The sequence below is a fragment of the Microcaecilia unicolor genome, chromosome 11, assembly GCF_901765095.1.
Source record: "Microcaecilia unicolor chromosome 11, aMicUni1.1, whole genome shotgun sequence".
NCBI lineage: Eukaryota > Metazoa > Chordata > Amphibia > Gymnophiona > Siphonopidae > Microcaecilia > Microcaecilia unicolor.
In genome coordinates this window covers 154,700,630-154,728,389 of record NC_044041.1, presented here as the reverse complement: position 1 = coordinate 154,728,389, position 27,760 = coordinate 154,700,630, and the positions used below count along the sequence as shown (strand labels likewise).

The 27,760-nt window shown below is 46.4% G+C and overlaps 1 protein-coding gene across 4 annotated transcripts in view; it reads left to right on the top strand.

Moving 5' to 3' along the window:
- Positions 1–13,572: 13,572 nt before the first annotated feature.
- Positions 13,573–27,760, top strand: part of CIPC (CLOCK interacting pacemaker) — a 194,981-nt gene continuing 180,793 nt past the window's right edge. For 3 of the 4 annotated variants that reach the window (XM_030219125.1, XM_030219124.1, XM_030219123.1), the window contains exon 1: positions 13,573–13,972. The gene's annotated coding sequence lies outside the window, so the exon portion shown is untranslated. The remainder of the gene's footprint in view (positions 13,973–27,760) is intronic. The other variant, XM_030219127.1, reaches the window with a different exon arrangement.

Sequence of the window (27,760 nt, the reverse complement as noted above, 5' to 3'; positions counted from 1 at the left end):
CTACCTGCTCACCCTCTAATTTCTGCGCCTCAGCTCTTCCTCTCTCTGACCACCACCTGATCACCTTCACACTTCATCACCCTCCCCCTCAGTCCCGCCCAACACTTACCACTACTTCCAGGAATCTCCAAGCTGTTGACCCTCCCACCCTATCCTCTAGTATCTCTGATCTCCTCCCTTCCATCTTGTCCTCTGAGTCTGTAGACAAGGCTGTCTCCACATACAATGCCACTCTCTCCTCTGCTCTGGATGCCCTTGCACCGTCCATCTCCCATCCCACAAGGCGTACTAATCCCCAGCCCTGGCTGACCCCTTGCACCCGATACCTTTGCTCCTGCGCCCGATCAGCTGAATGCCTCTGGAGGAAATCTTGCACCCATACTGATTTCATTCATTTCAAATTCATGCTATCCTGCTTCCAGTCCTCCCTATTCCTTGCCAAACAGAACTATTACACCCAATTGACTAATTCCCTCAGCTCTAACCCTCGTCGTCTCTTCGCCACCCTTAACTCCCTCCTCAAAGTGCCCTCCGCTCCCCCCCCTCACTCTCTCCTCAATCACTGGCTGACTACTTCTGCGACAAGGTGCAGAAGATCAACCTCGAATTCACCACCAAACCATCTCCTCCTCTTCACCCTATAACCCACTCCCTCAACCAACCAACCCAGGCCTCCTTCTCCTCTTTTCCTGATATCACCGAAGAGGAAACCGCCCATCTCCTCTCCTCCTCGAAATGCACCACCTGTTCCTCAGACCCCATCCCCACCAACTTACTTAACACCATCACTCCTACCGTCACCCCCTCCATCTGTCATATCCTCAACCTCTCTCTCTCTCCACTGCAACTGTTCCTGACACTTTCAAACATGCTGTTGTCACACCACTCCTCAAAAAACCATCACTTGACCCTACCTGTCCCTCCAACTACTGCCCCATTTCCCTCCTATCCTTCCTCTCCAAGATACTTGAACGCGCTGTTCACAGCCGCTGCCTTGATTTTCTCTCCTCTCATGCCATCCTCGATCCGCTTCAATCCGGCTTTCGCCCCCTACACTCGACAGAAATGTGTTACAGTTCTAATATAATATTTAAGAATAGAGGGAATTGCTCAGAGCATGTGGTCGCAACATGTGCTGTATTTCTAAGTTTTAAGATCTATTTTGATTCTATTCTCCACCAATTACCTATAAGGCAATAAGATTTACAATTGCAAGAATAAGGGGGAATTAAATATTATATTTGTTGAATTACATTAACCTGCACTGCAAGGTTTAAGAACATGCGCTCAGAACATAAAAGGCCATATATTCAAATTTAAAAAGGGTTATTTACAATACAGGTAATGTAATAAGGTTACAAATTGGGTAGTTTTAAGAATCTTGCTACAGGAGAAATTTGCGCAAAATAACAGGTCTGAATCATGTTAACTTACAAAGTCTTTGTTGCAGAACATGAGGCAGGTAACCGGAGTCCAGAGATCCTTACAGCAGCCAGTGGTGGGGTGGGGAAGAGAAGAGCAGAGCGAAGTGTCCCCCGAACTGCGTGTGTTCCTGGTTTTTATAATGTTCCTATGAAAAACTTAAGGGCACTGAATCCTGGGTAATGTAGTTTGCAGAGCATGGTCACATGTTTTCTGGACTTCTGCTGGCAAATGGCTTCCTGTTGGCAAATGTATTTATTGCATTTGTATCACACATTTTTCCACCTCTTTGCAGACTCAAATGGCTTTCTGTATATGTCAGTCTGAGTCTTTTGTCTGTGGTAGGTGGAGCTTCACAAACCCCCAGTCTCTTTGTCTGCAGTTCCATCTTTGAGCTTTTATTATGTTGATATTCACACCCAGCCCAGGGGCATAGCCACGGGTGGGCCTGGATGGGCCTAGGCCCACCCAGTTTGGGTTCAGGCCCACCCAGCAGTGGAGCGGAGGGAGTAGGCAGCACTGATCCTGCAACTGCCTCCTCTCTGACGGCAGCGCTTTCCAGACGCTGCCTACCGCCGCCACGATCTACTTCCTCCCTCTGTCTCACTCTCAGTCTCAACAGCAGCGGTAGCATCGCGATTCAAACACGCTGCCTCCTGCTTCTAACCCGGAAGTGTCTCCTCTGCAGAGGAGACGCTTCCGGGTTAGAAGCAGGAGGCAGCGTGTTTGAATCACTACCGCTGCTGTTGAGAGTGAGACAGAGGGAGGACTCGGAGGTAGATCGTGGCGGCGGTAGGCAGCGTCTGGGAAGCGCTGCCGTCAGAGAGAGGGCGGGCAGGTGGAATGGGAGGGAAGGATGCATGGGGGTGAAGGAGAATCGCTGGACACATGGATGGGAGAGAGGAGAGTCACGGGATGGAGGTGGGGGTCAGGGGAGAGAGGAGAATTGCTGGGGATGATGGATGGATGGATGGAGATGGGGGCAGGGGAGAGAGGAGAATTGCTGGGGATGATGGATGGAGGTGGGGGGCAAGGGAGAGAGGAGAATTGCTGGGGATGATGGATGGATGGATGGAGGTGGGGGGTCGGGGGAGAGGAGAGTTGCTGGGGATGGATGGATGGATGGATGGAGGTGGGGGCAGGGGAGAGAGGAGAATTGCTGGGGATGATGGATGGATGGATGGAGGTGGGGGGCAGGGGAGAGAGGAGAATTGCTGGGGATGATGGATGGATGGATGGAGGTGGGGGGGGTAGGGGAGAGAGGAGAATTGCTGGGGATGGATGGAGGTGGGGGGCAGGGGAGAGGAGAATTGCTGGGAATGGATGGAGGGAACAGGGGCCAGAACAGAATTGCTGGGGATGGATGGATAGGGGCAGGGGAGAGAAGAGAATTGCTGGGGATGGATGGAGAAGAGAGGAGAGTTGCTGGACATGGGTGGATGGAGGGGAGGGAAGAGGAGAGATGAAGGTTGCTGGACATGGGTGGATGGAGGGGAGGGCAGGGGGCAGAGGAGGGTTGCTGGACATGGATGGATGGAGGGAAGGGCAGGAGAGAGGAGGCTGCTGGATATGGATGGAGGAGAGGGAAGGGAGAGAGAAGGAATGCTGGACATGGATGGAGGGGAGGGAAGAGTGAGGAAGGAGATGAGATGAGGGAAAAGGAAGAGAGGAGAAAATTGCACATGGATGAAGAAAATAGGCAGAAGCTGGATCCACTGGACAGTCAAGTCTGCGGAGGACCCAGAGCAAGAAATGAAGAAGAAAGGCGGAAAGTAAAGAAATAAATGGAAAGGAAGCCCTGGAAACGGAGTAAAGAGGACAGATAGCAGCAGAATCAGATACTGGGCCAGTATGATCAGAAAAATAAAGTCACCAGACAGCAAAGGTAGAAAAAAAATCATTTTATTTTCATTATAATGATTGGAACATGTCCACTTTGAGAATCAGGTGCTCAACATTAAAAGTTTATATTTATTTATTACTTATTTATGGCATTTTATTCCACATTAAATATGAATGAGATTGGAACCTGGGATCATTTAATGTTTTTTTTCCTGGAGAGAGTAATGCATTGCCTCCCCCACCCCCCAGGCTCTCTCCCTGGCTATAGCCAGCTCTGCAATTTTGAGGGGAGGTGCACAGGTGGACAGGGGGGGGGGGGGCGCAGAGGTGGACTGGGGAGAGAGCCTGTTGTTAAACATTTACCAGCACACCACTGTCTAGTGCCCACCCATCCAACCTGTTGGCCCACCCCAAAATTGACTTCTGGCTACGCCACTGACCCAGCCAAGCTTTTGTTCGGTCTTCCAGGTGGGAGGAAAAGAGGAAATCAGACTAGTTTCTTATTTGTTTCTGAATAGTCTTCTGTTAATGGTAGTAGATGTGTTGATGGCTTTAGGTAACCACCCAGCTAATTTCTGTTCTCAGTAGTTTTCCAGGGGGGATGGAAAGTAAAATCTTTGCAGCTGTATATTTTATTCATATTGTAATAACTGTAATCCCGGTAGCAAACCTTCAGGGGGTGGTAGGCTCCCTTCAGCATTCCACAAACAAAGTCCCTCCAGACAACACAGCTTTTAGTTCCAAGCAGTTTATTTCCCCTCCTCCACAAATCTCAGTTCAAGGGGGTTAAAGTCCCATTCAGTTTCAAACAAAACAACAAGAAAAAAAAAAACTTCCCTTTAAATCCAAGTTCTCCCCCAGTTCAACAGCCTGGGTTTCAGTTTTAAAAGTCTTTCCACTTGGGAGGTTGCAGAATGGCAGTACACCGCCCACAACACATCTAATTGACTCCTGTGACCACCCACTGCCTTCAGTCCCTGCAACTCTGCTCCAAAGTACAATTACAGTCCATGTCAACCGGTTCCTCCAAACCTGGTGTGCTGGGCCCTCCAGACTCTCCTTCCTCCAAGCACTCCATTAACTCTGCTTCTCTGCTAGGCTGGTGGTTGGAGACCTCCTCCCCCTCCCAGGTGGCAGGAATCTTGTACTGATTTCTAACCCAAGGGAATTGAGCTTTGTCATCACGGCTCCCCCTTCTGGCCCTCGTCTGCCATAGCAGCTGCTCTTTCCAGTCCTTTTCCCCCTCCCTTCCACGTGGTGTCCCTACCGGGTTTTGGGACCTACCCCCCCCCCCCCCGATCCCTTCTCTCAGGGCCTTGTGGGGAATGTAGTCTGGCCCCATACCTCCTACTGACCTGCTTAGACCCTCCAACCTCCTTACACACCCCCCCCTTCAAATAATTGCAACTCCCTGCTTCCTCCAGGCTACTTGCTGGGGAGATCGCAATTTGGGACAGGGCGTCAGCGTTCCCATGAAGCTTCCCCGCCCTATGCTGTATTTCAAAGGAAAAAGCTTGTAACGCTAAATACCAGCAGGTGAGCCTGGTATTCTGCCCCTGCATTTGTTGGAGCCATTTCAGAGGCACGTGGTCAGTAATCAAAACAAAAGGATTGCCCTGCAGATAGTATTTCAGAGTTTCTATAGCCCATTTTATAGCCAAACACTCCTTCTCTATAACAGCGTAATGCTGCTCTGCCGGGTGCAGTTTCCTACTCAGAAAAAGGACAGGGTGCTCCTCCCCTTCAAACTCTTGGGATAACACAGCCCCCAAGCCCGTCTCTGATGCGTCTGTTTGTAACAGGAAGGGCTTCTCAAAATCTATTCCTTTTAAGACCGGTTCCTGACACAGGAGTTCTTTCAACATTTGGAACTCCCCACGACCTGCCTCTGTCCACTTTAGGACATTAGGAGGCGTATTTTCAAAGCATTTAAACTTAAAGTTCCATAGGTTACTATGGAACTTTGTAAGTCTAAGTGTTTTGAAAATGAACCCCTAGGGCACCTTTTCCTCAGCATGTCAGTAAGGGTGCTTGATCTCTCTGCAAATCTAGGAATGAATCTGCGATAATATCCTATCAGCCCCAAAAAAACCCTCAATTGTTTTTTGGTGTGGGGTAGCAGGAAATCACGCACTCCCTGCACTTTATCCCTTAGGGGTTTGATAACTCCCCCTCCCACAATGTATCCCAAGTATTTTACCTCTTCACTAGCAAACACGCACTTCTTTGGGTTCACTGTTAGGCCTGCCCGCCTGAAGGATTCTAGCACAGCTTTGACTTTGGGCAAATGGGACTCCCAATCTGAGCTAAAAATGACAATATCATCCATGTACATGGCTGCGTAGTCCGAATGCCACCTCAGCAACTTGCCGCCGCCCCATTTAACCCAAATGGCATTTGTCTAAATTGGAATAACCCTATAGGGGTGCCAAAGGCTGTTTTGGGCTTAGCCTCCTCTGTCAGCGGCATTTGCCAATACCCTTTCGTAAGATCTAAGGTAGTTAAGTACTGAGCACGCCCCAGTTTGTCCAGTAAGTCATCTATCCGGGGCATGGGATAAGCATCAAACCGGGATATGGCATTCACCCTTCTGAAATCTATACAAAACCTCTGAGACCCATCACTCTTTGGTACCAACACCACTGGACTGGACCAGGGACTAACCGATTCCTCTATGATACCTAAGTCCATCATTTCCTGTACCTGCCTTATAATTTCCTTCCTCTTAAATTCGGGTGTTCTATAGGGCCTCTGCCTTACAATCCTACCAGGCTCGGTGATGATATCATGGGCCACCAAATGGGTTTCCCCAGGTAGGGGATTGATAACATCCTGAAACTCCTCTATCATTTCCCTTACTCATTACCTCTGCCCAGGGGATAGAGACTCGCCGATAACAGGTTTCCCCCCCTCCTGTACATCACTTAGTTGAGGACCCAACTCCTCTTCAGGGACCGCCACAAACCCTTCTCTCTCTATCCACGGTTTCAATATATTTACCTGGTAGGTCTGAATCCTACCTTTCACATGCCTTACCCGATATGTCCATGGGCATTGGAGACGCCTGGCTAAAAGTACGTTTGACCTTGGTGTGAGTTTTAGGTGTGCTATTACTATATCGTTTTCTTTCATTTTATGATTACGCTATGATTTTTGTTTACCTCAGATTTTCAGCATACTCTTACAGCACTCTGTTCCTGAAGAAGCCACGTTTCTAGGCGAAACGGGTTCCCGTAGAACGGACAGCGATGAGTGCCTGGTTCTAACACATTAAAAAGCTAAGTGTTATTTTCCTGATATGCTGTTGCGATAATCTTTTGATAAAGTATTTGAATGACTTTGAATCTTTATATATGAACTTCATTGAAAGAAAATTAATTTGTTTACCAACAATTCAATATTGAGGCGATTAAAAATTCTATGAGCCCCCTTTTTTCAAAATGGAGTTTTTTGGCCCAATGATCGAACTGTAGCGTGTGTTACAAGTTGATGCAAGATCAGTCCTAACCACGCTCTAAACCTCTAGGCAATTTGGCTTATGGTTAATGCTTGGATATTCTCCCTACATGCATATAAAGCATAGGGTAACAACTGGTCCCAATCCTCATATTTCCCTTTCAAGCCTTTCCTCAACATCTGCTTAAGGGTTTTATTAAATCGCTCTACCATCCCATTGGTCTGGGGTTGGTAGGCAGCTGTGGTAATGTGGCATATGTTAAAAGCTTCCCACAGCTCTCTTAACTGTCTAGATTTGAAATTGGACCCCTGATCCATAAGCATTTCACGTGGGAATCCCACTTCACAGAAAAGCTTGACCAATTCGGTCGCTATACCAGTAGCTCGTATATTTCTCATTGGGAAGGCCTAGGGAAACTTAGTGGCCCTATCCATGACTACTAAAATGTACGCAAAACCCCTAGGTGTTCTGATGAGGGGTCCCACAATGTCCATAGCCATACTTCGCATAGGTTCCCCAATAATAGGCAATGGTACTATAGGTGCCCTGGGAGGGTATCGGTCCACCAACCGCTGACAGGAGGGGAAACTTTGGCAATAATTCTGGACTTCCCTATGTACGCCAGGCCAATAAAAACGCTCCAGCACCTGTTTCAACATACTCTGGGAGCCCTTATGCCCTGCTAAAGGACGATCATGGGCCCCTTTTAGAATAAGGCTCCTAAAGACCCTGGGAATTACCAGCTGGCCTCGCACAGGTCCCCCCACCGGATCCTGTATTTCCCGGTACAACAATCCCTCCACCACCCGAAACCGGGGAAACCCACCTGAAGGCCCCCCCTTCTACTTGTTCCCAGGCCCTTTTTAATACCGGGTCATTTCTCTGCTCCTGGCCAAAAGAGGGAAATCTCTCCACCACCTCTTGTGGCCTCCATGGCATAGCCTCTCCTTCCCCCAACCTCCTTAGGGCCCTAGCCCTAGCCCGGCTATGCCTCTCCACCTGCCGTGTTTCTCTAGCCTTCCTCCCTTTACCCGGTTCTCCCATTATCTCCTCATGGAAAGGGAAGAGCTGACCCACCGAATCCTCCCCCCTATCCTAAGACCCACCCCGAGCCTTCTGAGCCCGGGTAGTCACCCACCCTGTGACCCCTTTCAACCCCCGTACAAACAGATCCCACTCCCTCCCCAAAATGAGGTCCAAAGGCAGTTTTGGCAGGATCGCCACATTAAACCACCCTCTCCCCAGAGGGCTCCGTAGTTGGATCCTGAACACAGGGTAGGCGGTTGAAGCCCCATGTATGCACCTAATCCGAATCATTCCTACATACTGTCCGCCCTCTTCCCCCACGGCGGTGCTCTGGATCTTATTCCACAGGGCCCGGGACATCATAGACTGATTGGCCCCCGAGTCTAACAGTGCCTTAACTGTCACTCCTCCTACCTGAACCTCCAGGAAGAAGAAATCCTCGGGGTCTGTTCCCATATGTCCCACAAACCCTAGTCTTTCCCTACACTCCTTCAGCATGTGGCCCGGCTTCCCACATCTAAAACACCTTCTTCCCCCTGGACTGGGACCCGGGTCCCTATGACCCTCCTCCCTTTTCCCACTGGTCCCCGTATTGGCATGAGTACTTCCCCCTTGACCCATACCCTCTTTGCTACTAGGGAGAAAGGGGTTAGTAGGATGTCTTCCTGCCTCAAAATACCCGCCTCTCTCTGTGTGTCTCTTCTCCTCCATCCAGTGTTACCCTGCCTCTCTCTCCTTGTTTCTCCTCCCCCATCCAGCATTACCCCACCTCTCTCTTTCTTCTTCCCATTCAACATTGCCCTGCCTCTCTCTCTCTCTCTCTCTCTCTCTCTGCCTCTTCATGAATCACCCCTTCCAATGAGCGCACCCCTTGCTTGATGAGCCACTCGCGCACTGGGGTGGGTATGGCAAACAAAAACTGTTCCACTATAATCTCCTCCACAACCTGTTCTGCAGTCTTCTGTTGCGGCTCCAGCCATTTATAGGCTAAGTCTTTCAGTCTCTGGGCAAAAGCCCGGGGCTGCACTTCCCTCCCCGTAGTAGTCTCCCTAAAAAGTCTCCTATAATGGTCTCTAGTAAGACCTAATCTATTTTTAATGGCCGCCACTACCTGCTCATAATCCATGGAGCTGTCTGCAGGCATGGCCCTGTATGCAGCCAGAGCTTCCCCAGCTAGGCTTCCCGCCAGTCGAACAGCCCACTGTTCTTTCGGCCATTGCACTGCCCTTGCAATCCTCTCAAATGTAGCAATAAAGTCATCCACATCTTCACCCTCCCCCATTCATCCCAAAGAAAAGAGTCCAAACGGAGGGGTTCCTACCCCCATGGGTAAACCGGCCACTGTACCCGGGGCTGCAACTTTATCCAACAGGCTCCCTATGGCTTGCATCTGACCTTGCACTGCCTGGAGCAGAGGTACATGCTGTTCCTTGGTGGCTTCCACCACTTTCTGCAAGGCCTGTTGAGCCCCCTCCTGCTGCTTCTGAAACTGCGCAGCCATCCAGTGAAGCATTTCTTTCTGCTCCATCCTGCCAGTCTGGAGTACCCTGAAAAGAAAACCAAAAACACCAAGTGCGATACCACTTTTTTTTTTCCACTAATTACTAATTTGTACTGCTCTTCTCCCACCACTCCCCTTTTACACGACCCCACCTGGGTTCCTTTGCATGACCTGTGTTCCCCCCTTAGCTTCAATCCAGCATTGATCCCCCTTCAGATACCTCTTACCTGGGGTAACCACTGGTCTTCGCTTTGCTAAGGGTGGCCTTGTCAGCTTCACTCCAGCTGCTCCGTGGTAGCTTCAATCGGGTCCCATCTGGGATGCCACTGTAATAACTGTAATCCCGGTAGCAAACCTTCAGGGGGTGGTAGGCTCCCTTCAGCAGTCCACAAACAAAGTCCCTCCAGACAACACAGCTTTTAGTTCCTCCTCCACAAATCTCAGTTCAAGGGGGTTAAAGTCCCATTCAGTTTCAAACAAAACAACAAGAAAAAAAAACTTCCCTTTAAATCCAAGTTCTCCCCCAGTTCAACTGCCTGGGTTTCAGTTTTAAAAGTCTTTCCGCTTGGGTGGTTGCAGAATGGCAGTACACCACCCACAACACAGCTAATTGACTCCTGTGACCACCCACTGCCTTCAGTCCCTGCAACTCTGCTCCAAAGTACAATTACAGTCCATGTCAACCGGTTCCTCCAAACCTGGTGTGCTGGGCCCTCCAGACTCTCCTTCCTCCAAGCACTCCATTAACTCTGCTTCTCTGCTAGGCTGGTGGTTGAAGACCTCCTCCCCCTCCCAGGTGGCAGGAATCTTGTACTGATTTCTAACCCAAGGGAATTGAGCTTTGTCATCACGGCTCCCCCTTCTGGCCCTCGTCTGCCAAAGCAGCTGCTCTTTCCAGTCCTTTTCCCCCTCCCTTTCACGTGGTGTCCCTACCGGGTTTTGGGACCTACCCCCCCATCCCTTCTCTCAGGGCCTTGTGGGAAATGTAGTCTGGCCCCATACCTCCTCCTGACCTGCTTAAACCCTCCAACCTCCTTACTATATATATATATATATATATATATATATATATATATATATATATATATATTTGTATTTGATCCAGCAAAAGCAATAATTCTGACAATTAACTCATATCACGCTACATGGTAACAGCAGTTAGTGTATCTGGGTTTAAAAAGAGTTTAGATGAGTTCCTGGAGGAAAAGCTCATAGTCTTACTGAGATGGGCATGGGGTAAGCCACTTCTTGACCTGGGATTGGTAGCATGGACTGTTGCTATTAATTGGAGGAATTGGGCTGGTTCCTCTGGGAAATTTTCAAAAGTCGCAGGTAGTGACTTTTTGGGAGGTTTTCACCGCCACGGCCCAAGGGTTGGTGGGTTTTTCCCCTCGCCATCCTATTTGTCGAATTTGACCAATAGGAGGGCGAGGGAGACGGGATCCAGCCTGCTTTAAATGCTTGCCCTCGACAACTCGTGGTGTGGGTTCCAGTGCAGTCATGGTGTGTGTCATTGCTGGTGACGGGGACACAGTACTACACAAGCCCTTGAAGTGGCCACTACAGCAGTCCCACTGCGAGGTGAACAAAATGAAGCGGGGAGGGGGAGGGCGAGTGCAAAGAGAGTAACCACTGCTGGCTGTAACATAGGGCTGCAGCTGCCAGAGGATGGAGAGGGAGCAGCACTGGAGCCCGAGCAACGGACGCACATAAGCACAAACCGCAGTAAACGGAGAAAGAGAAACGAAATGGCGGAGAAGTAAAGGCAGTCCAATTTCTTCTTTAATTAATTGCTGGAGTAATATTTCTGTGAATGCCATTTCGCTACCCATCCTGCAGTTGCGCTTGCTTGGCGGCTGGCAGCCCAGTGCTTCACACTCCCGGCAAGGGGGAGTGGAAAGAGAATAAAGATCCCTAAACCAGCAAACCACCTCCCAATTCCACCTATTAGTTCTGCAGCAAAGCCAATAGTTCCCCTCCTCTGGAGTTATAAACATAACATTATCATTATTCTCATTGCAAGTGGGAGTCTGTTCCCTTTCCTTATCTCCTCCATGTCTGCCCTCCTACAGGCAGGATGGAGCTGGAATAGAGAAGACGCGCCAGTGTGTGCTACTCTGTGCATGTATTTTTATTATTCCAATATGTGGCACCTTTTTCTTCCTGAAGCGGGCAGGGTTTGGAATTCTTGCTGGCTTTAAACGTGCGCTCTGCCCCTTATGCTACTGCCGCTAATCCCCCCCCTGGGATTAAGAGGACTCTTCTGCAATTGATAGGGGATGAGTGTTCTATTTTGCGATCTGTAAGGGAAGGAGAGGAGAATTATCTCTGGTAGTGTGTGTGTGTGTGTGTGTGTGGGGGGGGGGGTTAGGGGATGCAGGGCTTCCTAGGAACTTTGCCTGATCGCTAGTGGGATGGAGGTGAATGACGGGCCAGGCTCGGAATCCCTGCAAAGGTGACTTAGTGCCGAAGCATTTCTACTTATTATGAAAATGAAAAATGAAGATAGTTGGAAAATATATATTTATATTAATAGTATTATTATTAATATTATTATATAGCTATTTTTAGTGTGAAAACATGGGCTACTTTTGGGCACAAATCGGGCTGGAAATGTTTGGCCACCTGGCAACTCAGCTAATTGGGTTTCTGCCAGGTACTTGTGACCTGGATTGGCCACTTGGAAGCTGGATACTGGGCTAGACGGACCATTGGTCTGACCCAGTATGGCTATTCTTATGTTCTTATCCCCTGAGCCTATATACTGGACCATCATGGTAGTAGTAAGTAGTAGTAGTAGTAACATTTACTTTACATCCACAACAGCCCTCGTCGTGCAACAATGAATATAGAGAAAAATGCTTGGTTCTGGTTTCTTACTAACAGCAACATAAACACTCTTCTATACCAAACACCACAAACTGGAAGAATCATCATAAGTACATAAGTATTGCCACACTGGGACAGACCAAAAGTCCATCAAGCCCAGCATCCTGTTTCCAACAGTGGTCAATCCAGGTCACAAATACCTGGCAAGATCTCAGAAAACTCAATACATTTTATGCTGCTTATCTCAGAAATAAGCAGTGGATTTTCCCCCAGTCAATTTAATAATGGCATATGGACTTTTCCTTTAGGAAGCCACCCAGACCCTTTTTAAACCCAGCTAAGCTAACCGCCTTTACCACGTTCTCTGTCAATGAATTCCAATACTCGAGGTGCGGTCGCACCATGGAGCCTGCCTGCTGCTTTTACTGTCAGTTCGCCGCAACTTCGGGTAAATTAAAGATTTCAAGGCAGGGAGCACTCACTTGCACACCGGCTCACCTCCGACCAGGCTCCAGGCAGCTTTCCCGCTCAGTGACTCCCGCCCGCCAAACAGGAAATACCTCATCAGAAGGCGGGACATTGAGCGGGAAGTGAAACGCTGGGGTGAGCCATCACTGCAGCTCTCTGTCGGGAGCCGGGGCCGTCACGCTGGCGCTGCAACTGTCTGTCGGGGCCGTCGGTGCAACTGTCGGGGTCCGGGGAGGCTGCTGACGGCGGGCTCAGCGGGGGGTGGGCACCGTGCCACCATGTGGCGGGAGTGGCGGCAGCCGAGCGGGATCTTGCCCCGAAGAGGTCACTAGACCACCAGGGCAGTAGTAAAGTAAGGGGAGGGGGGGTGACAGGGAGGGGGAGTGACGGGGTGTGTGACGGGGGGAGGAGAAAATGTGACAGGGGGCGGAGCGAGGGCATGAAAGGGGGTGGGTGGGGTATGAAAGGGGCGGGGCATGTGTCCTCCTTTTGGGGGGACAAAATATGTTAACCCTAGGAGTATATCCAATTTGAGAATTTACATCTGCTGTTTTATTTTGCACTGGGTATACTGGAGCTGTAACAGCTTACAGAAATTATTTATAATGAAAAAAAATCACGTTATTTTTTTCTCCTATACTAGGATAATATTTTCAATGATGTCTGTTTATATGTGCCATGGCTGGTATAAGGGTGTGGCAAATGTGGGTGTGGCTATAATAAGGGTGGAGCCATACGTGATGACCCCATCCATAATGAGTATCCGCACCTTTTTTTCTACAAAAAAAGCACTGGTTGAGTTTAACAATCAAAATCTCATGCAGATAAGAAGCACACACTAAAGGCCTAAAAGTAAATAAGGAGCGCAAAGATAAAAGACTTTGCTTAGAATGCCTAATACTGCCCCAGCCCTGCCCCTGATAATTCCTAACAACAACAAAAAAACACCGAACACATTCTTCTCTGTTCTGCCTTCGTACCCTCCTTTAACCCCACCCCACTTCTACGTCTACGCTGCGAGTGCGACCTCTGTACCACACCCCCCAAGGAGGTTTAATAGACACCCCTATTCGTTAAACTTCTTTGCTTCTTTCTGAAATCCGGTCGCTCGTTGGCCAGGTTCGCGAGGTCGTCTAGACGGCGGTGAGTCGGGTGGAGGAGGTCTGATTGCGTACTATTGGAGCTTCCTTGGGGGCAGAACTGAGGGTTCGGTTTTAGATGTACGAACTGTGTCTGTGATCTCAGTGCTTAAAAAAAAAAAAAAAAAGACAGGCGGCGGCGAGAGGGAGAACAGCGACGGCCGACGGGTTGACCTCGTTCCGAGACCCAGGTGCTTTTTACTGGATGTCGTGCAAGTGATTAAATTCTTGGTTCACCACAGCGTGAGGAGCTGCCACTCACCCAGGGCCGCAGACCGAGAAAAGAAGGTTTGTTTTGAAGATGAGCAGGAGAATATTCCTCCGATTGTGTTTACATGCACGCTATTTAAAGCATGATTGAGCTGCATTGTATGACATTTTATTTATTTTTATTTATTTATTTATTTATTGAATTTGTATTCCACATTTTCCCACCTTTTTGCGGGTTCAGTGTGGCTTACAATACATTATGAATCATGGAAATACAATTTGTTACAATTCAGGTTATGGATTACATTGTGAAGAGTTAAACGAGTCAAAATCAAATTCATTAAGGAGTAAATCAATTGAAAGAACATTGAGACATTGGAAGGAGACAACGGGAAATTAAGGGGCGTTATATGAAGCAAATGGTATATATTTTCCTGTGAGTAAATGTTTGGGTGTAGTGAGATTAGGGTTAAGAGTTCATAAGTAGATGTATTGATGTATAACTGAACAGTGAGTGTGAGCTTTATGTGTTGTGGTTCTTTCCGTAGATTTTATCAAAAAGATGTGTCTTTAGTGATTTACGGAAGTTGGTTTGTTCGTAGATTGTTTTCAGGTTCCGCGGTAGTTCATTCCATATTTTGTGTGCTGTATCCGTCTTTTACCTTTTGCCCATTTTGTGCAGGCCAGCCCAGTCTGAAATCTGTCTTGTGTTTTCACTACTGCCGTATACCCTGAAGCAAACCCACGGTGAAATGATCACCTTTAAGTTGATCAGAGTGAGGCAGAACCCCCAAGGGCCATAGAAGTACAAGGCTGGTTTGCACTACTTGATAACCAGTCCCCTTCTGTGGTAGCATGGGCCTGGTTATCAAATGCTGCAGATTCACTCTACTTGTCCAAGTGGCATGCAGTACATTTAAATTATATACAGATTTCACATATGCGTATATTTTTCTAGTATGTAGTAACATATACATAGTAAATGACTGCAGATCCTGTACGGTCCATCCAGTCTGCCCAACAAGATAAAATCATTTTACACGGTATGTGATACAGTGAAGATACTTACCTGTAGCAGGTATTCTCTGAGGACAGCAGGCTGATTATTCTCAAACTTGGGCCGATGTCCACGTCGGCCCAGGATTGCGAGCCCCGCCAGCAGAAATCTCAAAAATCTTCTAGAGTCCCCCGGCAGAGCTACTCAATATCAGTCCTCAAGGTCCACAGGCAGGCCATGTCCCCAGGACATCCACAATAGATATATATGAGAGAGACTTGCATACCAAAGAAGCAGTGCATGCAAATCTCGTATACATATTCACTGTGGATATGGATATCTTGAAAACCTGGCCTGCCTGTGGACCTCAAGGACTAGAACCGAGCAGCCCTGATTTAGACCCTTGTATTACGCTCCCAAGGTCACAAAGGTGTATCCTGGGAATGAAGACAGGTGCTTTGTCTCCTTTCCCAATGTATATTCCTTCCTATGTTAGGCCTATTACTAAGGGCTAAGGCCTGTATTAAGGCCTCAGTTTGGTTCTCACAAGATGGCCTAACAAGTAAGCATCTTTGCAACATACAGTGCTTTTCTCAGGAGCTGAGATCATGCCTTTCATATAAGGTAACCTTGGCAGTTGCTGACAGGCTGGGAACACAGTGTGAGCCTAACATGTCCAGAATGTTTCATTTGGGGAGATAGAGGACACAAGGGTATTGTTCTGGTTGTGCACGCTATACAGATAAGTAATTAGCCAATGGCCACCAAGTGTGCATTGCACATAAGGTCAGGAGAGACCGATATACCCATATATGGTACAGGCTACTTTCTGATTCCAGTTTAGAGGAAATGTAATTTGCAACAGTATATATGTGATGTCCGGGACAGTGTTAGCTGAGCAGTCTTTTGTTATTCAGGATGCGCGCTGCTGGCTGACAATACTTCTCTCCCTGGCGCAAGTTATTTGTATTTGGCTCTGTGAGATACCAATAAAGGTAATTACTGATTGCGCCTAATGGAGTCTAAGTTCTCTTTCTTATTATTTTTTCTCTGTGTTTCCCCCCATCCCTGTGAGGGCTAAGGGATGGGAGAAAGTAACACACCAGCATCAACTGCAAAAGGTGAAGGATGGCTCAGAATATGCATCACCACAACAACAGACTGTATCACCTCAGTCTATTATGTTGCAAAAGGCTAATATATAAACCAGATAGGGTTTTGTAGAAAGGCAATGTACTGTATATGCATTGTGTATATCCAGAAATCCTACTGGCTAGGGTGCAGGGGTGGGCAACCATGGTTGTCCAGGGTCACAAACCAGTTGGGTTTTCGGATTTCCACAGTGAATGTTCATAAGATTGCTTTGCATGTACTGCGTCCATTGTATGCAGATCTCATGCATATGCATTGTGGAAATTTTGAAAACCTGATAGGATTGTGGCCCTCGAAGACCGTGCTTGGCCATCCCTGGGCTAGGAAGTGTTCAAGTACTATTTGAAAACCATTATTATAGGTTGCCTCCAAGCAAGGCCTTCAGCTCTGTTTTAAAAAGCTAATCACACCAGTTTGTAGCACAGGGGATGGAATAGAGAGTTCTATGAGACGTATGTGTTAGGCGTTGAGAGTCTGATATGTAAGGACGGGAAGAGGGATCTTGGGGTGATAGTATCTGAGGATCTGAAGGCGATGAAACGGTGTGACAAGGCAGTGGCCGTAGCTAGAAGGTTGCTAGGTTGTATAGAGAGAGGTGTGACCAGCAGAAGAAAGGAGGTGTTGATGCACCTGTATAAGTCGTTGGTGAGGCCCCACCTGGAGTATTGTGTTCAGTTTTGGAGGCTGTATCTTGCTAAGGATGTAAAAAGAATTGAAACGGTGCAAAGAAAAGCTATGAGAATGGTATGGGATTTGTGTTACAAGTTGTATGAGGAGAGACTTGCTGACCTGAACATGTATACCCTGGAGGAAAGGAGAAACAGGGGTGATATGATACAGACATTCAGATATTTGAAAGGTATTAGTCCGCAAACGAACCTTTTCCGGAGATGGGAAGGCGGTAGAACTAGAGGACATGAAATGAGATTGAAGGGGGGCAGACTCAAGAAAAAGGTCAGGAAGTATTTTTTCACAGAGAGAGTGATAGATGCTTGGAATGCCCTCCCGCGGGAGGTGGTGGAGATGAAAACGGTAACAGAATTCAAACATGCGTGGGATAAACATGAAGGGATCCTTGGAAGCTTAGCCGAGATTGGGTGGCGGAGCCGGTGGTGGGAGGTGGGGCTGGTGGTTGGGAGGCGGGGCTAGTGCTGGGCAGACTTCTACGGTCTGTGCCCTGAAAATGACAGATACAAAAAGTAGCACATATGAGTTTATCTTGTTGGGCAGACTGGATGGACCGTGCAGGTCTCTTTCTGCCGTTATCTACTATGTTACTATGGGTGCCCCACTTAAGCCCTTGAGGGCCGCAATGCAGTCTGTTTTTTTGGAATTTACCCAATGAATATGCCAGATACCTTACCACATTTTCATAGTTTGCATCCACAACATTTAAAGGAAAGTATACCGACGGGACAGTTTCTTTTCTTTTTTTTTTTTTTTTTTGTCTCAAAAGATTATGCACGGAACAAACAACTTTTCTGGAGCAAGCAATGGATATGAAATGTAGGTTTTACGAAAGGGGCTATCTGAGAAAGGTGGTGAATAGAGCCTTTAAATGAGCTGCAAATATACAAAGGGAATGGTTATTCCAAAGAACATCCTATATAATAATTCTTACCACCAACGTTCTATGGGACTGCCTGTGTCCGTGGCTCCTGGAGTAACTGAGCTAGGCTCCGTAGCCAGGATGACGTCATTAACAGCTGATTCCCAGGCAGGGGGAGGAGTAGGGAAACACGTGTGTTTCCCTACTCCTCCCCCTGCCTGGGAATCGGCTGTCAGTGCGCCACTCCCTGCCACTTCGGAACAAGTGGCAGGGAGCGGAGCATAAAAAAAACTACAAGCGCGGCACCACAGAAGCCCCCCCCCCGGAACATCAAACAACCCCTCCCCCCACCCGAAGCACATCAACAACACCCCCCCCCCCCCCCCCCCCAGCACATCAAACCCCCTCGCCACCCGCAGATGCCAGTAGTAACGCTGTCCGGCCGCTGTTGCTTCTCCTGTTGAGCAGCAGCGGCCGCTACAAAAAGAAAAGAAGCGATAAATGTTTTTAAACCCAGCCCAAATCATTCGCAAACGCCCAAGCCTTAAAACGCACTCTCTGCAGCCGCTCCTCCTCTCGCCTCCAGGTCGCTGCCCCTGGAGTAAGACCCCGGAGAGCGCAGTGACGTGACAGGCGAGAGGAGGAGCGGCTGCAGAGACTGCATTTTAAGACTAGGGCATTTGCGAATGATTTGGGCTGGGTTTAAAAACATTTATCGCTTGGACTTCCGGTTGGGGAATGGAGTAGAGAGGCGGAAGGTGAAGCTACTCCGGGACACGAAGTGATCCGCACTCGTAAACAGCGTCCTAAACGAGAATAAAGCGCTTATTTGAAAGCGGGAAGGAACCCTGCACGGGCGAGAGCCAAAAGTTGGAAATCGCGAGCCATGGCGGCGAAATTAGGGCGGAAAGAGCCCAAAGATCGAGCGCGCCCCGGCGAAAATAAAATGGCGGATAAAGGAGCGCCTGATTCGCCCTCGCCTAGTTCGCTATGGGCCGCGGAGATCACTGAGGAAGTGAAGGCGGCAGTGGAGCAGACGATCGATCATAAGCTGCAACTGATCTTAGATAAGCTGGACGGCATGGAAGAGAGGCAAACCACGCTGATGACTGAGCTGCACGAGGTACAACAGCGAGTGGGGCAGGCGGAGGAGGAGATCCGGAAAGTAGCAGAAGAGCACCCGAAAATAACCCGTAGGTTGGGAGAGCTAGAAGCGAAATTGGAGGATCTTGAGAATCGCTCCAGGAGGAACAACCTGAGACTAGTGGGTCTCCCAGAGAGCTTGGGGGACAAAAATCTGAGTGCTTTCCTTGAAAAATGGTTGCCGGGAGCGTTGGAACAGCCAGGTCTTGAAGGCAAGCTGAGAATAGAACGGGCACATCGGCTGGGACCCAGACGTGACAACGCAGAGAGGCCACGGGTGACCATATTAAAGATCCTGAACTATGCTCACAAAATGGAGATTCTGCAGAGCCTGAGAGCAGGGAAGAAACTGGAATACCAGGGGAAAAAAATTTTATGTTTCCAAGACTATTCACAGAAAGTATCAACAGCCAGAAGGGACTTTGCCCCCATCTGCTCAGCTTTGTTTGATCTCAAATATAAGTTTAGTCTCCTATATCCAGCAAGACTGAAGGTGATTCACAATGGCCAAGCAGTCTTTTTTGAAACAGTGAGGGAGGCTAAAGATTTTGTGAATAAACTGACAGGAGCAAACGGAGGAACACCTGGAGAGAACAGTGGTTGAAGTGAACGCCAAATAATGGATCGTGATGAAAAGCTGACAGAAAGATGGGGGTTAAAGACAGCAGAAACATGGAGGAGACTTTGCTTTGATTAATACACATGTTGATGGTGACTCGCCGTTGCGAGTCAAAAGGACTTCTGGTTGTGGTTATGAGTAGACTGCTTACTGGTCAAGGACACCAGAGGGCGGCAGCCCTCAGAACAATAAGAGAGTGTCCTAATCCTGGGGACACGGAAGCTCACGTGCCATTGGGCATGATGGGGGTAAAGTATTCTGGGGGGGGGAAAGGGGGGGGAAGGGTTCAAGGGACAGAGGGGAGGGAGGATTAGGAAGCGAGGGGTAGGTCAAAGGAAGGTTAAGAAGAATGAGCGAATGTGGGTGAGTGAGATGTATGTAAGGAAGATGTGGCTGTTTGATAATAATGGTGGGCGAAATGTAGACAAAGAACTGAACCCGGGAGGTGGAGGCTGGGACACCTCCGGGGTGTATAAAAAATGGAAAGCAGAATTGGAATCACACACTAATATACAGGGATGACAACTTTAAAGATTGTGACTTGGAATGTGGGGGGCATTCACTCACCAATAAAGAGACAAAAAATCTTGAAGGTCCTTAATGACCAGAAAGCGACAATAGCCCTCCTACAAGAAACGCACCTGACACACATAGAACACGAGAAGCTAAAGAGATGGTGGGTGGGAGAGATCATAGATTCCCCGGCAGTAGGAGGGAAAGGAGGAGTGATAATTTTGATTCGTAAGGGACTGCATGTAAAAATACGGAAAACGGTAAAGGACACCAGAGGGCGGTATGTTCTGGTGGCCTTGGAAATAGAGAGGCAACCAATGTTGATATGCAACATATATGCACCTAATACCTTTGAGAAGGTGTTTTATAAGACGCTCTTGAGCAGAATGCAGGACATGGGAGAAAACCTCATAGTGATGGGTGGCGACTTCAACGAAGTCAGAGACCCGCTACTAGACAGATCGAGGCCGACGGGGAGGGAGCTGTCCAGGGGCCAGAGGGGATTGGGGGTACTAGAGGAGGCGCTGGATGTGATAGATGTCTGGAGAACCTTGCATCCATTGGAAAAAGATTACACGCATTTGTCTAGGGCCCACTCCACACTGTCCCGTATTGATTACATATTGATTGCAAGGGAATTGCTAACACAAGTGCACAGAGCTGAGATAGGACCAATAGCTGTCTCTGACCATGCCTGGGTGTCGATGGAGATGAGACTGGATAATAGCGCGCAGAGGACTTTCTCTTGGCGCTTCCCGACATACCTTTATCGAGATAGACAGTTTCAGCTGCAATTAAAGGCGAGATGGGAACAGTATCAAGGGGAAAATGAGGCCCATAGGAGTGATCCGGTCCTTTTTTGGGAAACCGCAAAAGCGGTTCTCTGAGGCGAGACAATAGCCTATAATAGTTTTCAAAAGAAAGTACGGAAACGAGAAGTATTGAGATGGGAGAAGAGGGTAACAACCTTAAGGAGAGAATATGGCCACACTCAGACACCAGAAGCGCGAGCCCGGTTGTTAGAGGCGCAGCAGACCTTAAATGAACTGCTGCAGCAGACAGCGCAAAAATCCGCTATGTACTACAAATATCAATTATATAAATTTGCTAACAAAGGTGGGAGATTCTTGGCTAGGCTACAGAAAAGACAGGCGGGGTCTAGAAAAGTGTTATCCCTAGCTAATAGCCAAAAAGAGTTGAAACACACGGATAGTGCGATAGCGGAGATCTTTAGGCATTTTTATGAACAGCTGTATAAGTTGCAAGCAGAGGTGGTGACCCCGAGTACAACATATCTGGATAGTGTGGAGATACCAAAGCTGGAAAATGCAGACCTAGAGATTTTAAATGCAGAAATATCAGAAGACGAAGTAGATTGGGTAGTGCAGCAGAGTTCCCTGGGGAAGACACCTGGGCCGGATGGCCTCAGTAATGAATTTTATAAATTACTTAGACCAGGAATTGCACGACAGCTAACAGAAGTATTCAATGAAGTGGTTAGAAGGGGGCAGATGCCTGAACATATGAATAAGGCTAATATTACGGTAATACTGAAGCCACATAAGCAGGCACACTTACCGGAATCTTACCGGCCTATCTCTTTGTTGAATTCGGAGACGAAATTTTTAGCTAAGATTCTGGCGAATAGACTGGCCCGGTTTCTGCCGACAATGCTGGAAGAATCGCAGGTGGGATTCGTGAAAGGTCGAAAAGTGGTTAGGAATCTGAGACGAATACTTGGGGCACTGGAAAGAGTAAGAGACGAAGGTTTGCCAGCCATGTTAATAAGCTTTGATGCCGAGAAGGCCTTTGACAGAGTGGACTGGGGTTTTATGTTTGAGACCTTATCGGCCTATGGCATAAAAGGCTTTTTCGAAAAAGCTGTAAAAACGTTATACACGGAACCTAAGGCGAGAATTAGTGTCAATGGGCTATTCTCTGACTGGTTTGATATAAAGCGGGGCACTAGGCAGGGATGTCCGCTTTCGCCGCTGCTGTTTGTATTGACCCTGGACCCGTTATTGAGGGAAATTAACAGCAATGTAGAGATTAAAGGAGTTCGGATCCTGGGTCGGGAATTTAAAACTGCAGCATTTGCAGATGATTTGCTGGCGCTGATAACCGAGCCGAAGAACTCATTGACCCGGTTGTTGGAAAGCATAGAGGAATACGGGGATTTTGCGGGTTTTAAATTGAACCTAGAGAAATCAGAAGCCCTAATAAGTGCTGGGGTAGATCCAGAGATTTGGACTAGGTCAAAGATTCGACAGGCGCACATGGAATTTAAGTATTTGGGAGTGCAACTGTCGATGGATCCGGCAAATTTATATAAAAGTAATGTCCCTCGATTAATTGGGGAAACTAAAACACAACTAACAACCTGGGTTTCATTACCGCTATCTTTTCTTGGTAGGATTCATCTATATCGTATGGTCGTTTTCCCGAAATGGCTGTACATGTTGCAGATTTTACCTCTTAAACTGCTGGTTAGAGATCTGAGAATTCTGCAGAGGCACATAGCATGGTTTTGCTGGGCGGGGAAAAAATCGAAAATGAAGTGGAAGTATGTGTATGGGACTCAACGTGAAGGTGGATTAGGCATGCCTGATTTAAAAGATTATAACTGGGCATGCATGGCTAGACATTTGCGAGATTGGGTCTTGCACTCGACAACATACACTGACATAGGTTGGGAACAAGCTTTGTTTCGACCATGGTCTTTAAATTGCTTATTACACACTAGAAGAGTGAAGATACCAGAGTCATTCCGTGTCAAGTGGACCAATTTTAAAGGTCGTCCCCACCTCACCATCTCAGATTTTGATGAAATTTGGTACATAGTTTCTTTATGATAAAAAACTAAGCTGTGCAAAATTTTAGTTCAAAAGACTAAAAATTGGAGGTTCTAGGGGACCTCAAGTAAAGGGTTGCAAAATGTCGCCTGAGCAAAAATGACATTTTGGGCCAACTTCCAGAAGCTGTAAAACTGGAAGTTTTAGTAGTACAAGGGGGATATTTGGAGAACCTGCACTACTTTTAGGGCTTAATGAACTGGCAAAACCCCATGTTCCTAGTCCTCTTACTTTTTGAATGGTTTAGGCTCAAACTTTGCCAAAAAAACGGCAAAAATCAATTTACAGCGATGTTGAGGCTGCTGTAGTTTCTAAACTAGTTGGCCTTTCAGGTTGATATTTGGTAGGTGTACTAAATGCATGGCTATAATGAGGCATTCCAATTTGCAGCACTTTCCTTCAAGTGGTTGAAACTTTATAAGCGTTCAAAGTTGGTATAAAAAGCATTTTTGCCCATTTTGGGCTATCTTTGATGCCCTTGATCTCCAGTGGGACAGCTTCAATATTCTTTCTTTTAGCACCATTAGAAAGAGCAGATTTCCTTCTATCAGAATATGTAGTTTTCAATTTGGAGTCTCTCCATATAAGGATTGCAAAAAAAGTGTTTTTTGGCCAGTATTGTTGAATGATAGATGAAACGGATATAGGGCCCATCGATGTTTCTAATTGCTGTATAAGTCACTCAGTTGCTTTTAGCATGCGTTGGTCCATGGTGGCTACGCCACTACCAATTCAATAGGAAGTGGCAACCTCATCGCCAAGAGGTCACGCCCGCTAGCCAGGCAAGTCCAGCCACTTGGCACAGGTTCCCAAGCCTGAAGGTGGGCATCTTACTTGAGGTTCCCAAGCCTCATTTGGTTGTCTTTGCCTAGTTTCTCAAGCCTAATGGGGGTGACTTAATGGTTCCCAAGTAAAACCTCAGTGCTGAAGTGACAAGAATTTTTCACTGATAAGTTTCACTGCTGTTTCTGGAAATGTATACTGTCGTCCAAGTGCTGTAGTTGCTGGTACTGGAAGAACTGCTAGAATATGCTGTTCAGAAATCCAACAAGAATCTCTTCTGCTAGGCCAATGAAATGATCGTGCAGGCCCGCATGGATGCATAAAGTTGACCAAGGCATCATGTTCTTCAAATGATGTGTCACAGACTGCCAATCCACCATTTGTTGTCATAAACACAGGCAACATACTGCCCAGGCTGAAGTTGAGACACATTTATGCCAGGTACACTCACTGGGTCATCTGACTGACAAAGTTTGACAACAAATGAGGAGGAATCATTTGACACTCTACTGACTGAAATTTGGTTCAAGTCAATGGGATTAAACTGGTGATTTTCATGAGTTCCAGCAACTGTGGAAGCTTTACTGAATCTTTCCTCTTGTGCAGATCTTGAAGATTCAATTTCATCCTTGGAAACAAAAATGAACTTTATTTTATTTATTTTTTGATCACAAAATTCAAACAAGCCTTGTGCTGTGAGAATTTGGCTATTTTTAGGTCGTTGCAAACTAGCCTGAGCAGCTAGTCGCTTTGTTGTACCACCTATGGCATCACATGGTGACTTGCCATGGCTTGTGTCAAAGAAATTCCACTGTGCACTTATTCCAAATTCTGTTTGATGATAGCACGAGTTGGCAAAGTTTTTGAAGTTCTTGTATTGTGCAGCTGAGCCATCACTAAAGTATGTTACATATTTTATTTCTCCAATTTTGCTTTTCAAGAACGCGATTAATTTTTCCAAGAATGCATGTACAGCAACTGCATCATGCTGCAAGCTGTCACTTATTATGCAAACACTTATGCACTGAATTTCACTTGAAGCATCACGGAAGTACACAACAAATGGATGCAGTGTAGCTTGACTGTTTTCCCAGTGGAAACCTTGAACAGCATCTTGGACAATAAAGGAGTAGTTTTCAGCAAAGTCCAAGAGAACAACAATTTCACAAGGATTTAGGTTTTCTTTAACAGTTTTTAAGTATTGTGTCTGATGTTTGGAAATGTAATGGTGAATTGACAGGTTTGAAACTTTCAATGCAAGCTCAGATACAAAATCATCAACATACATCTGTTTGGTCTCCAGTGTGGTGCGATCTGTATGAACCCACTGCTTAAACTCGATTGTTTCACCTGGGTCATCATCACTGAACACTTCTGTCAGGTAATTTTCAAGCACATCTTTACCTGGACATATTTCACACCTGTGAAGCATGCATTCTTTGCATTCCAAATTGCACACAGTTTTAGCCATCACAGTGCTTTGTAATCTTCGTTCAGCAGATGGCTTCCAGCAAGCATAAGCTTCACATTTTGATGCACACTGAATGCATACCAGATGAGCCAACAGTGACACACCATTTTGGCCTTAGCTCACAAAATTTGGAAAAACCCACTTCTGGCCCATTTCGAGTATGATATGCAACATACATTTCTTTTAGATTGCTAAGCAGCAAGCACTTTTGCATTTGAATTTTTTCAGTGCCAGTTCTGACAGAGACAAAATCTTTTTTCCCTGGGCACAGTCTACTGAATTCATCATCTTCAAAAAAGTCAAGAATTTTTTTTTCTGTTTCTTCTGGTAAAACTTTACCTTTCTTCTTGTCTGGTTTTGCCAGAATTCCACAAACTGATTTCAGATTTCTTGCTTTTTTAACCATTCTAGTTGAAACCATGAATTCTGAGGCAGTTCTTTCAATAGACCAGCTGTTTGGTGCTAAAGTTAGTATTTGCAGTTTTTCTGCATGATTTGCTGAAACTTGGACTTTGTTTTTCAACTAGTTTAGCAGGTCATCATAATCAGAACATTTGTCACATTTCTGACTGGTAGAAGGTTGAGTTTCAAACTCATTTAGGTCTAAGCCACCAGCAACTGCAAGATGATGACTCAAAGTATTTTGCACTCGCCTGATTTTGCGCTTGGTGTAGCCTCGTACATCACGCTTGCTGACTTTTTGAACTTTAATGGAGAAATACCAAGAGATGTCAAACTTGTGTTCAACTTGCCAGAAATGTCACTGTGTTCATCATCTGCTGTTGTTGATGATGATAAAGAATCAGCAGCTCTGTTACTGACGTCTTTTCGACAAGATGGACATAGTTTCTGACCCGGCACAAATATTTTGCTTGTTAAGGCCTTTAGCTGGGCTGCTAGTGTGTCATCCAGCACTCTTAAGCCCCTTTTTGCATTATGACCACCTTTGGAAAATGGGTTACAGCAGGTTCTTTGCAAAAATTCAAACTTTTTCAACAGTAAGGATTCATGATGAAGGCAAATAGTTGATCCAGCATCGAAATGTTGACCAGAACGCTCTTGTAACAACTTCTGTTGATCAGGCAGAAGCTCTTCAATTAATTTCAAACCTTTATTTTTATTGTATGTCAGTAAATGACACTCTGATGTACTTGAACAGCCAACTGAGCAAAGTGGAAATTCATCTGATCTATCTGGATCCATTGATGACCATTAGCATCAGTTCAACAAACGCATTTATTCTTGCAATCAGGTTTTCAATGGGTAAAATTTTACTTCAGTCTAAAGTGATTAATATCTTCATTTGTGGCATTTAATTCAATATAAATGAGCCTGTCGGTGCAGGTGCGAGTTTCTTCAACAAGAAGTATGTATACAATGGTTTCCACCCTGTTTTTTAGTTTACTTGAACACAGTTTTATAACATAATGTTTAAAGAAAACTTCTTTAGCCAGTTAGACTTGGCCAATTATGATTGGTGAACCCTGTTGCAAGGCAGAATTGTTTGTTTCATTGCCCAATTGTATGCTTCTGGTACCTCCTGGCTCCTGAGTGTCTGTTGCTAGGCTTACTTTGATGCCTACAGTTCACTAAGAGGTCAAACTGTAGCAAGGGTGAAGAAACACCAGCAACAGACACTCAGACGCCTTGCAACAGGGTCCACCAATCATAATTGGCCAAGTTGGTCATCCTAACTGCAGTTTTCTTTAAACCTGTTATGAAACCTGGCCTCATCCTTCCACATCCTAAAAAACATTCCTGTTTTTTAGTTTTCTTGAATACAGTTTTATAACATAATGTGTTCTTTATTTTAAAAAATTGGTGCTTTTTGAAAGAAGAATCACTTTTACTACACTTGTATCAAGGGTGTAGTGAAGAAATCACAGGCTGCTGCCCACAAACATTTGAGGACATTTTTGCAATCCTTATATGAAGACACTCCAAAATGAAAACTACATATTCTGATAGAAGGAAATCTGCTCTTGCTAATAGTGCTAAAAGAAAGAATATTGAAGCTGTCCCACTGGAGATCAAGGGCATCAAAGATAGCCCAAAATGGGCAAAAATGCTTTTTATACCAACTTTGAACGCTTATAAATTTTCAACCACTTGAAGGAAAGTGCTGCAAATTGGAATGCCTCATTACAGCCGTGCATTTAGTACACCTACCAAAAATCAACCTGAAAGGCCAACTAGTTTAGAAACTACAGCAGCCTCAACATCGCTGTAAATTGATTTTTGCCGTTTTTTTGGCAAAGTTTGAGCCTAAACCATTCAAAAAGTAAGAGGACTAGGAACATGGGGTTTTGCCAGTTAATTAAGCCCTAAAAGTAGTGCAGATTCTCCAAATATCCCCCTTGTACTACTAAAACTTCCAGTTTTACAGCTTCTGGAAGTTGGCCCAAAATGTCATTTTTGCTAAGGCGACATTTTGCAACCCTTTACTTGAGGTCCCCTAGAACCTCCAATTTTTAGTCTTTTGAACTAAACTTTTGCACAGCTTAGTTTTTTATCATAAAGAAACTATGTACCAAATTTCATCAAAATCTGAGATGGTGAGGTGGGGACCCCTGGTCCACTTGACACGGAATGACTCACCAGCCCCTTTCCAAAATAGTGTGCTTTTACAACCTCTGCGATACGCCTGGAGGATGCTGTTGGGTCTCTGGGGGCAGGACCCAGAGGCCAGTGTGCTGTTACCGATAGTGGGGAATGTAGATTTCCCGGCGGGCAGGGAAAACCGAATCTTTAAAGACATGGAGAGACAGGGAGTGATGTTACTGGAGA